General features: G+C 38.7%; 1 protein-coding gene across 4 annotated transcripts in view; it reads right to left on the reverse strand.

Moving 5' to 3' along the window:
• Positions 1 to 12,149, reverse strand: part of MAGED1 (MAGE family member D1) — a 64,706-nt gene extending 52,557 nt beyond the window's left edge. For 2 of the 4 annotated variants that reach the window (XM_032399226.1, XM_032399225.1), the window contains exon 1: positions 12,071 to 12,149. The gene's annotated coding sequence lies outside the window, so the exon portion shown is untranslated. The remainder of the gene's footprint in view (positions 1 to 12,070) is intronic. The other 2 variants (XM_032399222.1, XM_032399228.1) reach the window with 2 other exon arrangements.
• Between the last annotated feature and the right edge of the window lie 1,350 nt (positions 12,150 to 13,499).

Consider the following 13,499-nt stretch of genomic DNA (forward strand, 5'->3'; position numbering starts at 1 on the left):
AAAATCAACATCCAATCCTATCTTCGCCCCCCTTACATTCAAGATTTTACCCCCAGTCCTTTCTTTGCCCCCCCCCTGGTTAATGCCCCCCCCCACCCCCCAGCCCCCCCCCCCCCGCCAAAAAAAGGGCAAAGACAGAGACAAAGACAAAACTGAGACAAACAAAGCCAGGGCCATCCAAGGAATCTGCTGCTAAATTGGTTAAGGGCAACAACTCATGTTAGCCATTGCTGCTTCCATTCCCTAAATCATCTCCCTGCTGTGAAAATCTCTGTTCCTTTGATTTTCAATGCCATCTGTCTCACAGCTATACTCATCCCTTCCACAAAGTATAGCACCTTCTTCATCTTCCTCTCCACTTTTTATCACCTTTTATCTTCTGCAGTATCTTTGATGATCCCATGGCTAACTTGTCCATCACCCCAGCTTCACAGACCCTTGACCTCCTCTACTCCAACTCACTCATCATCCAGAATTACTTTTCCTCTGAAATCTTAAGCTCCAATAATCTACTCCGACCACAATTTCTTTTCTGCCATATCACCTTGTTACTGCTACTCTTTGAGCTTTGAAATTTCTATACAACTTCTCCCACACCCACGCACATATTCACAAAGCTTCTCTTTCTCTGGATCCATAGAATATTCCTGAGAATATACTCTTCCCTGATGAGACTAGATCCCATGGTCTATAACCTGAGCAAATCTCATCAGTAACCTCAACAACTTATTTATTAGCCCCTCAAACCTTCCACCACCCATAATCATCACCACCACATTCACAGTCTAAAATCAAACCCAATGTTTGCCTTCTTTGCTCCTACCTCTTGGCAGCTGAACATACCTAGAAAAAAAGATAAAACTACAAACACTTCATTTCCAGCCTACAGAGGTGTTCATTACTGCCCATCAATCTTCTTTCATTCCCTAAAGAAGGTTGCAAGCTTCCTCCTCTTTCCTCTGGCCCCTGGCCATCCCCTCTCACACTCCAGAATGCCCTTACTACCTTATTCACAGAGAATATAGGGGCACCAAGAAAGAAACTCCTCCTATTTCTTGCTTTTCCAAAACTGTAAAAATTAAAAACATCCCTTTCTGACTCTCCTTAATGCCAGTGTTAGAAGTGATGCCCCTTCTCTTATTTGAGGCCGGTACTTCATACCTTCTCTACACATCTTTTCCACATTTTGCTTCGCCAGTTATCCCCTTTCTCTCCTATTATTTTCAACCTCTGTTTTTATCAGCTCCTCCCCTGCAGAACATATAAACATGTTCAAATCTCTCATCCTAAAAATATACATGTACCACCTATTATCTATTCCACTTTTCACAGACAAGATCTTTGACATGAAAGTCTACACTCATTTCATCAACACTTTCACCAACTATATTAGTCCTCTGCACATCAGCCTTCACTAACACTGATCCATACATACTCACTACTCTGGTTTCCCCTAAATCCCTAATCTAACAGAACCTTCTCAGTCTACACCTTATATAACCATGTACAGGAATTTCACATTTTGTATTTTATATTTTAAAAAGTTTAAGACAGTAGTCTTAAAGACAAACGCAATACATGTTCATTAATATACAACAGAAATACATAAAAGGAGATAAGTATCTTCAATTATCATTCCACTCTCCCAGAGATAACTGTTAAGGCTACATTCCAACCTCTGGGAAAAGCTGAGCAATCATCTCACTCCTCCTCATACCCTTAAATCCCATGAAGAGGAGGAAGAGGAATTCTCAGATTATTCAAGGATACACAACTGGGCCTCAGTGCCAACTGGTGGAGCTTTGAAGAGAAAGAACACAATAAGCAAAAGTTCTGGTGGGGTCTGTTAAAGAAAAAATTATGCTGACACTTGTTAAAATGATAAGATTAAAAGGGCTATTGTGATAGGTGTCAAGACTATTGCAATAGGGAAGAGAAAATGGACTCAACTCTGAATACAATAAAGACAGCTGGGAATCTATAGCCAAGGAGTAGATTTGGGTGGGGATGGCGGGGGGGGGGGTGTCAGTGGACAGAAAATTAAGAGGAGACATCAAGAATAGGGGAATTCTTGGGGCGCCTGGGTGGCTCAGTCGTTAAGCGTCTGCCTTCAGCTCAGGTCATGATCCCAGCATCCTGGGATCGAGCCCCGCCTCAGGCTCCCTGCTCAGTGGGAGGCCTGCTTCTCCCTCTCCCACTCCCCCTGCTTGTGTTCCCTCTCTCGCTGTCTCTCTCTCTGTCTTAAAAAAAAAAAAGAATAGGGAAATTCTTGTTAAACAGAATTCTTGTTGAAGGCAGACCAGGATGATCACATATCAAGGTGGGGGGAGGGGGGAGGTCTCATTAAGTTGATTCAGCAGGATTCTTTCTAAACCTGGACTAGACAGGCCAAAGACAATGCCCAAAGATGATAATCTAGTTGAAAAGAGAGCTCCAAGGAGCATGACTCACATTTGGTCAAGGAGGGAGTGTTTGTTAGCCCTTTTCCACTCTTCAGCTGTCCTTGGGCAATGTTTCTTCACTGAAATATTCTCTATTTTAGACCTGTTGCAATGAGACGGCCCCTGGATATATATGTACATAAAGAACTATAGACATGCGACACTATGTACATGTGTATGCACACATCTATCTTATATACATATAATATATACTACATATATATTATACATATATATAAAATGTCATGTTACACTGTACTCTATGTTTCTGTATATATGTTATGTATTATAATAAATTATAATATATGTAATACACAACATGACTCTCCCATACACCACACACATATATATAGGGTGCAGTGTAACATGACATTGTCTCTCTCGTGGACCGCTACACCTCTCTCCTCCTTATCAGTCTCCTACTGTCCCACTCCCATCTGCCCATCCAGTGCATCATCAGTACATTACAAAGAGAACTGTATATCTCATCCACTTAGGACAAGTCCATTATTTCTTCCTCATAGGCTTCAGAGTGAAATCTGACCTGACTTTTGGGGCTCTGACCTGACTTTTGGGGCTCTCAACATCCTAGCCCCTGTCTCCAGTTTCATTTCTCCTCCTCTACGTAAAACTAATGTTCCAGTTACAACCAACTACAAATATGCCTTTCTTTGAATATATCAAGATCCCTCCCCCACAATTCTTCCAGTTTCCTCTGACTTGAACACCTCATAGCTCTCTGACCTTCATACTTCCTCTATTCATCCAATATCAAACATTATCTTTCTTTCCAAAGCATTTGCAGATGCCCCTTCTGTGCTCCCCTACAGCCTATCACTTACCCCCACTTGCTATACCCACCATAGTATTCATCATACTCTTTAGACAGTCTCATACCCCCACTCTAATGAATCTTCATCAAGAACAGGAAACCAGTCAAGTTTACCTTTACATCCTCTGTACCCAGCATAAGACCAGATACAAGGTAGTGTGGTCTATAAATTTTTACTGAATGACCACATAAACAAATGAAAGCCATGGTTAGCTTAATTTTCAATGGAATGCTGGTGGAGTCATTCACTTGCATTGAGGAAAAAGGCACAACAAAAGGTCATGTAGCATGACTAAGAAAACAATAATAATCCCCTGAGCACTCACATCTTGCTTTCTCAGTACCAATCCCTACTGAAGAAATATATGCCTCCTTGCAAAATGGCTGATTCCAGGACTGGGGCAGAGAATGTACATAATGAGCCTAAAATATCTTGTGTCAGAAAGCAAGGAAGGGCTAGATGGGTGATGGGTATTAAAGAGGGCACTGGTGATGTGATGAGCACTGGGTGTTGTATGTAAGTGATGAATCACTGAATTCTACTCCAGAAACCAATATTGCACTATATGTTAACTAACTAAAATTTAAATTAAAAAAAAAGAAAGCAAGGATGTCAAGATCTAATGAGATCATGTAAAGGATACAGGAGCCAAAGAGAAAAGTCTAATTTCTAAGATGACACAGTTTGAGCATCAAAAATAAATCACAGTGGATACACACACTAAAATACATAAAAATCCATGAATTCCTAATCATATTAAAGAAAACAATGAAAGTCTCTAGGAAACCAAGCCCTTATTCTGACAAATGAAAAAAAGCATTCACCCTGACTTTCTTTTTATAAAATATATTTTGGGACCAAAAAAAGCTGATATTTTTTATAAAATAATTTCAGCTAATAAACGCAGAAGGATTGATAAAATTAGACCGCTCCTTTCCAACTACTACTGAAATAATTAATTTTTTTTAAAGATTTTATTTATTTGACAGAGAGAGACACAGCGAGAGAGGGAACACAAACAGGGGGAGTGGGAGAGGGAGAAGCAGGCCTCCCGCCGAGCACGGAGCCTGAGGCAGGGCTCGATCCCAGGACCCCTGGGATCATGACCTGAGCGGAAGGCAGATGCCCAACGACTGAGCCACCTAGGCGCCCCTGAAATAATGAATTTAGACAATTGTCTTCAATGGCTGCTAAAATCAACAGGAGAAAGGTTGGTTGGTAGGAGATGCTACAATGGAGAAATCAGGCTGACAAAACCTGAAAACACGAATCAACCCCAGAATCAGTTAAAAAGTTAAACCAGATATGATGAAATACAAAAGAAAGTGCATATCACTACCTACAACAATTTTTTCCCTTAAAAAATAATTGAAGGGGTGCCTGGGTGGCTCATTCAGTTAAGCGTCTGCCTTCGGCTCAGGTCATGATCCCAGCGTCCTGGGATCGAGTCCCACATCGGGCTCCTTGCTCAGCGGGGAGCCTGCTTCTCCTTCTGCCTGCCACTGCCCCTGCTGTGCTCTCTCTCTCTCTCTGACAAATAAATAAATAAAATCTTTAAAAAAATAATTGAAACTCAATCTAATCAATCCTCTAATTCTAAATGCCAGTGAACAGAAACATGCAGATGGGAAAACAAAATGAATACCACCTCAAGGAAGCAATCATCTAAATCCATTTGTTGATAGGATAAATGACTTAGTTTCTCTAATAAACCAATGGTCTTTAAAATGTGGGGGGTGACTACAGATGGTTAGGAAAAGAGACTTAAAAGAAAAATATCTAATGTCAATAGTGGCCCTTGTTTAGATATAGATTTAACAAAGCAACTATAAAAAGACATTTTTTTATTAATACTTTTTTTAAAGATTTATTTGAGAGAGAGAGCATGTACACACATGCGCACACATGCACGCGCACGCGCGCACTCACACACACGGGGGGGGGGAAGGGCTGAGGAAGAGGAAGAGAAAGAATGCTGAGCCCGACACAGGACCTGACATCACGACCCTGAGATCATGACCTGAGCCGAAATCAAGCATCAGTCAGATGCTTAACTGACTGAGCCACCCAGGTGCCCCTAAAAAGATATCTTTAAGACAATCATGGAAATCTGAATATGGACTGGGCATTAGATAATACAAGGAATTACTGTTAATCTTATTAAGTATAATGGCCTTGTGGTTACTTAATATAATGCACTTAAGAGTTAGAGATGTGGGGCGCCTGGGTGGCTCAGTTCGTTAAGCATTTCCCTTCAGCTCAGGTCATGATCCCAGCGGCCTTGGACTGAGCCCCACATCAGGCTCCCTGCTTAGAGGGGAGTCTGCTTCTCCCTCCCCCTGCTCTTGAGCTCTTGCTTGCTCTCTCACTCTCTCTCCCTCTCAAATAAATTAATAAGATCTTAAAAAAAAAAGTCAGAGACCGATATGAGTTATTTACCTGTGTAATGACATAATGTCTGGGATTGCTTTAAAATACCCCAGTGAAAAAAGTGAGTGAGGAGAAAAGATCAAAGGAAATTGGCCAAATGGTATTAATTGTTGAAGCTGAGAAATGGATACATGCTTGTTTATTTTACTATCATCTACTTTAAATATATTGGAAAATTTCAGTAATAAATGAAAAAAGAAGCCAATGTCAGGGGTTGCAACTGGCTCCTTCCAAACTGGCAGTTTGAGCAACAGAAGAAATGATGACTGCAATGGATTGAAAAGTACTAAATATATAAATAGCCACAAGTTCAACACAATAGAGAAAAGGACAACAAAAAAATCTCAAAAAATATAAATATACTTTAATCTAAGTTGGGTGATGGTTTTAAAAACCAGCTATAAGACCTATATTTTGCATTTTATAATTAATAGGTCCCTCAGCAGGATTTCTTCCTCTCCCTACCTCTTTATTATTTGATTTTTACCTTTATTCTTTTGTATATGATATGATACAGTGATAAGAGCATGGGATTTCATATTATAGAACTATGCATTTGAATATGAACAGCCTTTGAAGCTTTATGATTGAAAAAGTTTCTTTTTTTTTTTTAAGATTTTTATTTATTTATTTGACAGAGAGAGAGACAGCAAGAGAGGGAACACAAACAGGGGGAGGGGGAGAGGGAGAAGCAGGCTTCCCGCCGAGCAGGGAGCCTGATGCGGGACTCGATCCCAGGACCCCGGGATCATGACCTGAGCTGAAGGCAGACGCTTAATGACTGAGCCACCCAGGCGCCCCTGAAAAAGTTTCTTAACCAAGTATTATCCCTTTCCTTTCATAAAATGGAAGAATATGTACATCTTTACTCCTTTTTGTTTTGATTAAATATGTATATATTACCTGATGAAAAATAGAACCTTAGTAAACACTGCTTGTCTTCTTTTTTTAAGAAACAAGAAATACCAGCTATAAAAGGCTCATTGGGGAAAAAAAGAAATTTGAAAATGGATTAGGTATTAGATGGTATTAGGAAATTATTCTTAATTTTTCTTGGTAACATAATGGTAATTAAATTACTTACAAAATGTCCCTAATATTCGGAGATGAACACTGAGATATTTAGAGGTAAAGTTCCATGATGCATGCTCCTGAATTGATCTATTAAGTGGTATCTCAATCAAAATGCCAAGAAGCATTTTTGTGAAAATTGACAAGCTGATTCTAAAATGCATATGGAAATGCAAAAGACCAAAAATAACTAGGCATTACTGAAGAAAAAGAACAAAACTGTAGGACTAAATGACTATATATAAGGTATATTATAAATGACATTAATTATGAAAGTGGTACTTATACAAGATTAGAGAAACAAACCAAATAGAATGGAATTCAGAAACGAACCCACATATATAATCTAGTCATTTGATTTATGAAAAATATGACTATACAAGGGAAAGAATGATCTTTTCAGTAAGTGATAATGGGTTGACTGAATGTCCATTTCTTTTTTTTTAAAGATTTATTTATTTATTTATTTATTTATTTATTTATTTGAGAGAGGGAGCTCGAGCGGGGAGAGGGAGATGCAGACTTCCCGCTGAGCAGGGAGCCTGATGTGGGGCTCAACCCTAGGACCCTGGGATCATGACCTGAGCCAAAGGCAGACACTTAACTGACTGAGCCACCCAGGCACCCCTAAATGTCCATTTTGACATACAAAAGGGGGGGGCTTTACTCATACTGAAATCATACACAAAAGTCAATTCAAATATATTGTGAATACAAATGAAAGATTAAACAATAACATAACATAGAAAAATGTCTTCATGACTTTGAGAAAGGCAAAGATTTCTTAACAAAACAAGCACTAGCCATAAAGGGGAAAAACTATGAAACTGAACAATATTAAAATTGAGATATTCAGTTTATCCAAAGATACCTTTAAGAAATTGAGAATGCAAGTAACTGAGATTTGCAATAAATATATCTAACAAAATATCAACATTCTTAATATAAAAATATCTCCTACAAATCAGTAAGATAGTCCAGGAGAAAAAGTGGTCAAAGATTAAACAGGTATTTCATAAAAAGATATCCAGGCCTACAAACGTATGAACAGATGCACATTTATCATCAGATTTGCAAATTAAAACCACAATAAGATACCATTCATAACCACTAGAATGGCTTTTTTTTTTCCTTAAAAAGCAAAGACAGTAACAAGTGTTGACAATATTCTACAGCAAGTGGAACTCTTAAAGATTTATACTGAGAGTTTTATAGTACATGCACACCTCAGAGACATTGTGGATTTGGTTCCAGACCACCACAATAAAATGAATACCACAATAAAGCAAGTAAAATGAATTTTTTGGTTTCCCAGTACATATAAAAGTTATGTTTCCACTATACTGTAGTCTATTAAGTATGCAATAACATTGTCTAATAATGTATATACTGTAATTAAAAAATATTGCTAAAAAATGCTAACCATCATCTGAGCTTTTAGCAAGTCATCATTACTGATCACAGATCACCATTAACAAATATAATAATAATGAAAAAGCTTGAAATATTGCAAGAATTACCAAAATGTAACACAGAAACATCAAGTGTGCAAATATTGGAAAAATGGTGTCGATGAACAATGAATCATGGAACACTACATCAAAAACTAATGATGTACTGTATGGGGACTAACATAACATAATAAAATTTAAAAAAATGGTGCCGATGGATTTGTTCCACTCAGGATAGCCACAAACCTTCAATTTGTAAAAAAACGGTATCTGCAAAGTGCAATAAAGCAGAATGCAGTAAAACGAGGTGTGTCTGTACAACCACTGCGGAAAACCAGCTGACATCTTCTACTAAAGCTAATCATATACATAATCTATAATTCAGCAATTCTACTCTTAGGTATACGCCCAACAGAAATGTGTGCATATATCACAAAGACATGTACTAGATTATTCACAGTATTATTTACAGGCCAAAAATGGAAGCAAAATGTCCATCTAATATGATATATTCACACAATGGAATACATAGCAATGAGAATGAAGGAATTACCACTGTACCCAATGATATGGATGAATCTCAAAAACAAAATCTTTTTTTTTTAAAGATTTTATTTATTTTTTGAGAGAGAGAGCACACACAGAGGGAGAGTGAGGAGAAGCAGACTCCCTGCTGAGCAGAGAGCCCAATGCGGGGCTCAATCCCAGGACCCTGAGATCAGGACCTGAGCCAAAGGCAGATGCTTAAGTGACTGAGCCACCCAGGTGCCCCTTAAAAACAAAATCTTAAGCCAGACAAGTCAGGCACACACAAAAAATATTACACTACCATATTTTTATAAAGTTCAAAAATAGGCAAAATTATTATACCGTGATAGAAGCCAGGACTGTGACTAATGGGAACTTAGATGTGACTGATTGGGGATACATTCAAGGGACTTCAGATGCTAATCATGTTCTATTTCTTTTCTTTTTTTTTTCTTTTATTATGTTACGTTAATCACCACACATTACATCATTAGTTTTTGATGTAGTGTTCCATGATTCATTGTTGGCGTGTTCTATTTCTTAATTTGGATGCTGGTTACACAGGTGTTTACACTGTGAAAGTGCTTCGGGCCGTACACTTATGATACGTGCACCTTTCTGTGTGCATTTAAGTTTACTTAAAAATAATGCCTGCAAATCTCAAATGGTTCAGCCAAAATAGATCAGAAAATATATAAACAATTATACTTCAATTAAAAAAATGAATGGATGGATGGATGGATGGATGAGTGAGCAAGTGAGTGAGCAAGTGAGCTCATATGGCAAAAGTTAACAACTGCTGAACCTAGGTTCAGAGCATAAAAGTATTCATTGTACTCTTCTTTCAACTTATGCTTGTTAAATTAAAAAATGTTCAAGTAAAAAGAGTCACCATGCCTCTCAGCTCTATATTATTTATAACAAGTACCTGATATAATCTGACTTAAGAAAGGAAATTTTTTAAAATGTAATTTCTATACCCAGATTATGTTTTATAAAATAATAAAATACTCCATATATTTTCTATTTCTCATTAATAAACAGAGAAAGAGAGACAGACAGAAAGACAAAGAGAATCAGGCCAGGGCTGAGCGTTTCGCAGACCACACCTCCATGAACTCCACCAATAGTAGTTACTATCTACCTCTGAGTCTTGGTTTTATCATCAGTAAAATGATAATGATAATACTGACCTTAGAGGATGGTTTTGAACATTAAGGGACCAACTATATTTAAAAGGTTGCCTGTACAGTCAGACCAAGTACTGAATTCTTCCAATTTAACATACCAAACATTTATGGGCAACATATCATGAACACACAGTGATAACGGCAGTGACAGAGGTAAGCAAACATGCAGTAGAATAGCACACAATGCACCACAGATAAACAGACTGAGGGAGAACTGAGGATGGATATAAAGATGTCTTCCTAGCGGGGCTAGTAACTGACAATATACCTAAATGACAGGAAGAAGCTAGCTAGGATAAAAAGAATATGGGAAATGTATGCACCTGGATTAGGTTATTTCAGTATGCAGAGTGCTGCATTAAAGCTATGCAGAAAAGTGACCACGGGAAAGGGGGGTGTGTGTAGGAAGCACAGTGAACAACAAATACAGAGACACCAACATAGATATATCCTGTTTTTCCTACTAATAGCTGTATAGTTTGTGCCCTCACTTCCTTTAGGTTCTGCCCAAATGTTGCCTTACCAGGGACTATTTAAAACAGCACATCCCCTCCCCATCACAACCTATTCGTATTTATTATATATTCATTTACTGTCTGTCTCTCAACTACAGCTTAATACATTTTTTATTTTCCACTGTTGTATCCTCAGGGCTTAACACTGTATGACACATAAAGTTATTCAATAAAAGTTCTTGGATGAATAAATGATGGTTGCACACTGGGTTGAAGCCGGGTGATATTTAAATGCTGTGTAATTATGACTTGAAGAGAGAACAGAGACACCAGCAATACCCTTCAAAAGAGTTCCTAAGTGTTTTAGTATCATGAAAATCTCTGCCTCATTTTTTCTAAAAGAACTGAAAGTTACACCTGGCCCAGAAAAAAAGAGTTACCTCTTATTTTGGCAAGTATAACAGTAGTTACAGGAGAAGAGGAATAAATTGCTTGTTCAAGGAGATCCTTGGTTAAATTCCTCTTTAGAGCCTGAAAAACCCTGAGCCTCATCTTAAGTTTAATGATCACGATGTCTCCTCTCTTGGGTAAATAACTGGAATAATAAATTGTGATTAACTAACGTTCTCACAAGACAAATTAAACCTGATGAATGCGACAGAAAAATACATTTTTGCACCAAATAGAGAATACTTGCAAAGTTCCCAGGAAAACTTGGTCTGAAAAATCTGCCAGCTTTCTTGTTCAATGTTGCTACCAGAGACCAGAAAAGGATTTGCATAATAAACATAACTCATATGAAAAAATAAATTTGTAATTGGATGTCATATCTGTCAACCATTTCTATTCCATGAGACGTTCTAAAGGAGATGGGAAAGCTTCCACCGTCAAGAGCTGACACCAGGTTACAGACAAAACCCACTTTGTTTGCCCCTTTAAAAAGTGGGGACTGCGTTCTATGCCAATTTTTTTTTTAATGTCATGAGTAGAGGGTTAAAATCAGTGCAGTTTCTGATGTATCATTTTGTTTAGAGTAAAAATAAAAATAATAATGATAATAATAATAATTATTATTATTTGAACAAGACTCTACGTCTCTTAGGGCTAAAATTTCTACCACTGCTTATTTTTATGAACAAAAACAACGCTGACCATGAAATTGAAGTCACACCTGGCTTTGGCAAGTACATAATTCAATTGCCTCTGCAGGAGGGGGACATGAGGGATCAGAAGCCTTGTGGGGCAGGGAGGGGAGTAAAGTATTGGAATCGAAGGAAAAGGAAGAGTGGGAGAAGGGGGTTGCAAAAGTTCTGAGGCTAAAAGGGGGCGGGGAACAAGGTGGGAGGTAAAAGACAGGAAAAGAATCTGTGGTAGAGGGAATGACCCAGGCTCAGAAAGATCAGGAAGAGGATCTGGCATAATGAGGAGAGGTGAAGAATGACTAGGGATAAAAGGACTACGAGAGAAAGGGGAGGGGATGACGGCCTGCCATCTTCAGAGTGGGGGAGAGAAGACAGGCGACCGGAACCTAAGCGTCAGAAACATCCTTCACACAACGTACTCCGGGAATGAAAACTTCTTTCCGCCCCATGTTGAAGCAAGGAGGAAAGCTCCCCCGGGGTGTTTGGGGACTCACTTGTGAAAATTATCAGTCTCTTTCTTTACACTCACCTTGCCGAAGAAAGCCGCGACGCAACGATGGCGTGACCGGAAGTGCTATTTTCCTTCGTTTGGCGGAAGCCTAGCTTCCTCCGCCACGCCCCCTTTACCAGGCAACTTCCTGTGCCTCTCTAGCAATCTCTTACAATACTTTATCGCTCTGGCTCTCTCACCCTATCAGAAGCTGGATAGTGATGTAAACAGGCTGGGAGAGGGAATCAGTAAGTTTTTACAAATCCTAGCTCTCCTCATCCCAAGAACTGCATTATTTCAGCCAAACCCCACGTATCCAAATTTGTCACCTCGCCTCCTTGATTTACCCTTTGAAATACCTTCCTAACCCTAGTCCCTTAACTCTCGGATGTCTACAGTTACGTATTTGTCATACTGATATACTGTTTTCTGGCATACCATGTTGGAAAAAATTTTTCATTTTTTTTTAGTGGCATACTTTGATTTCAAGATCTTAAAAAATCTGAAGTCTGAATCTTTTTGTCTCAGAATGGTATCCAAAGAGTTACATGCCATACTCAAATTTCCAAATAAATAAGGGAAACTCATCTAGAAAGCATTCTTGTATATGTATATACCCCCCCCCCAAGAAAATGACAATTGACAAAATTTTTAATAATAAGAATAATTCTTACTGTGGTTAAAAGTTCAGTATTGAATTACCTATTGCCACTACTTCCAGAAAGCTCTTCTGGGCCCAAAGTCTGTACCCCAGTTCTTTTTTGTGGTTATTTTCAGTCAATCTACAAGAATATAGTGGGCATCTACCATGTCCCAAATACTATGCTACACCAATGAGCATTGTAATAGGAACCCCACAGCTTAGGAGCTAAAGGTGACATTTTAAATGCATAAGAGCCGGGGCGCCTGGGTGGCTCAGCCGTTTCGCGTCTGCCTTCGGCTCAGGTCATGATCCCAGGGTCCTGGGATCGAGCCCCACATCGGGCTCCCTGCTCAGCGGGAAGCCTGCTTCTCCCTCTCCCACTCCCCCTGCTTGTGTTCCTGCTCTCGCTATCTCTCTCTCTGTCAAATAAATAAAATCTTTAAAAAAATAAAAATAAAAATAAATGCATAAGAGCCTGGCATAAAATAGGTGATTATCAATGTTTGATGAATAAATAACCAAAATGTGGTCAGGGAAATGACAGGGGCCAGCACCAGGTCCTTACTTTTGCTGGTATTTTTATAGTTCATTTCAACATTTTAACTCATATTTTGTCACTCAACCAGCAGATTCTGAGCAACCACTCAGTGTAAGGTTCTGTTCCTGATATTGCTTATATAAAGAAAAATAAGACACAATCCTGGATTTCAAGGCCATCCAAACAGTGGGAGAAATGAACACATAAACAACTAACAGCATTATAATGTGACAAAATAATAGGTAGAGGAGGCAGTGTAGGAACTATGGTTATCCCATTGATTGGTG

Source organism: Phoca vitulina, unplaced genomic scaffold (assembly GCF_004348235.1).
Source record: "Phoca vitulina isolate PV1807 unplaced genomic scaffold, GSC_HSeal_1.0 scaffold142, whole genome shotgun sequence".
In the NCBI taxonomy this organism is placed as follows: domain Eukaryota; kingdom Metazoa; phylum Chordata; class Mammalia; order Carnivora; family Phocidae; genus Phoca; species Phoca vitulina.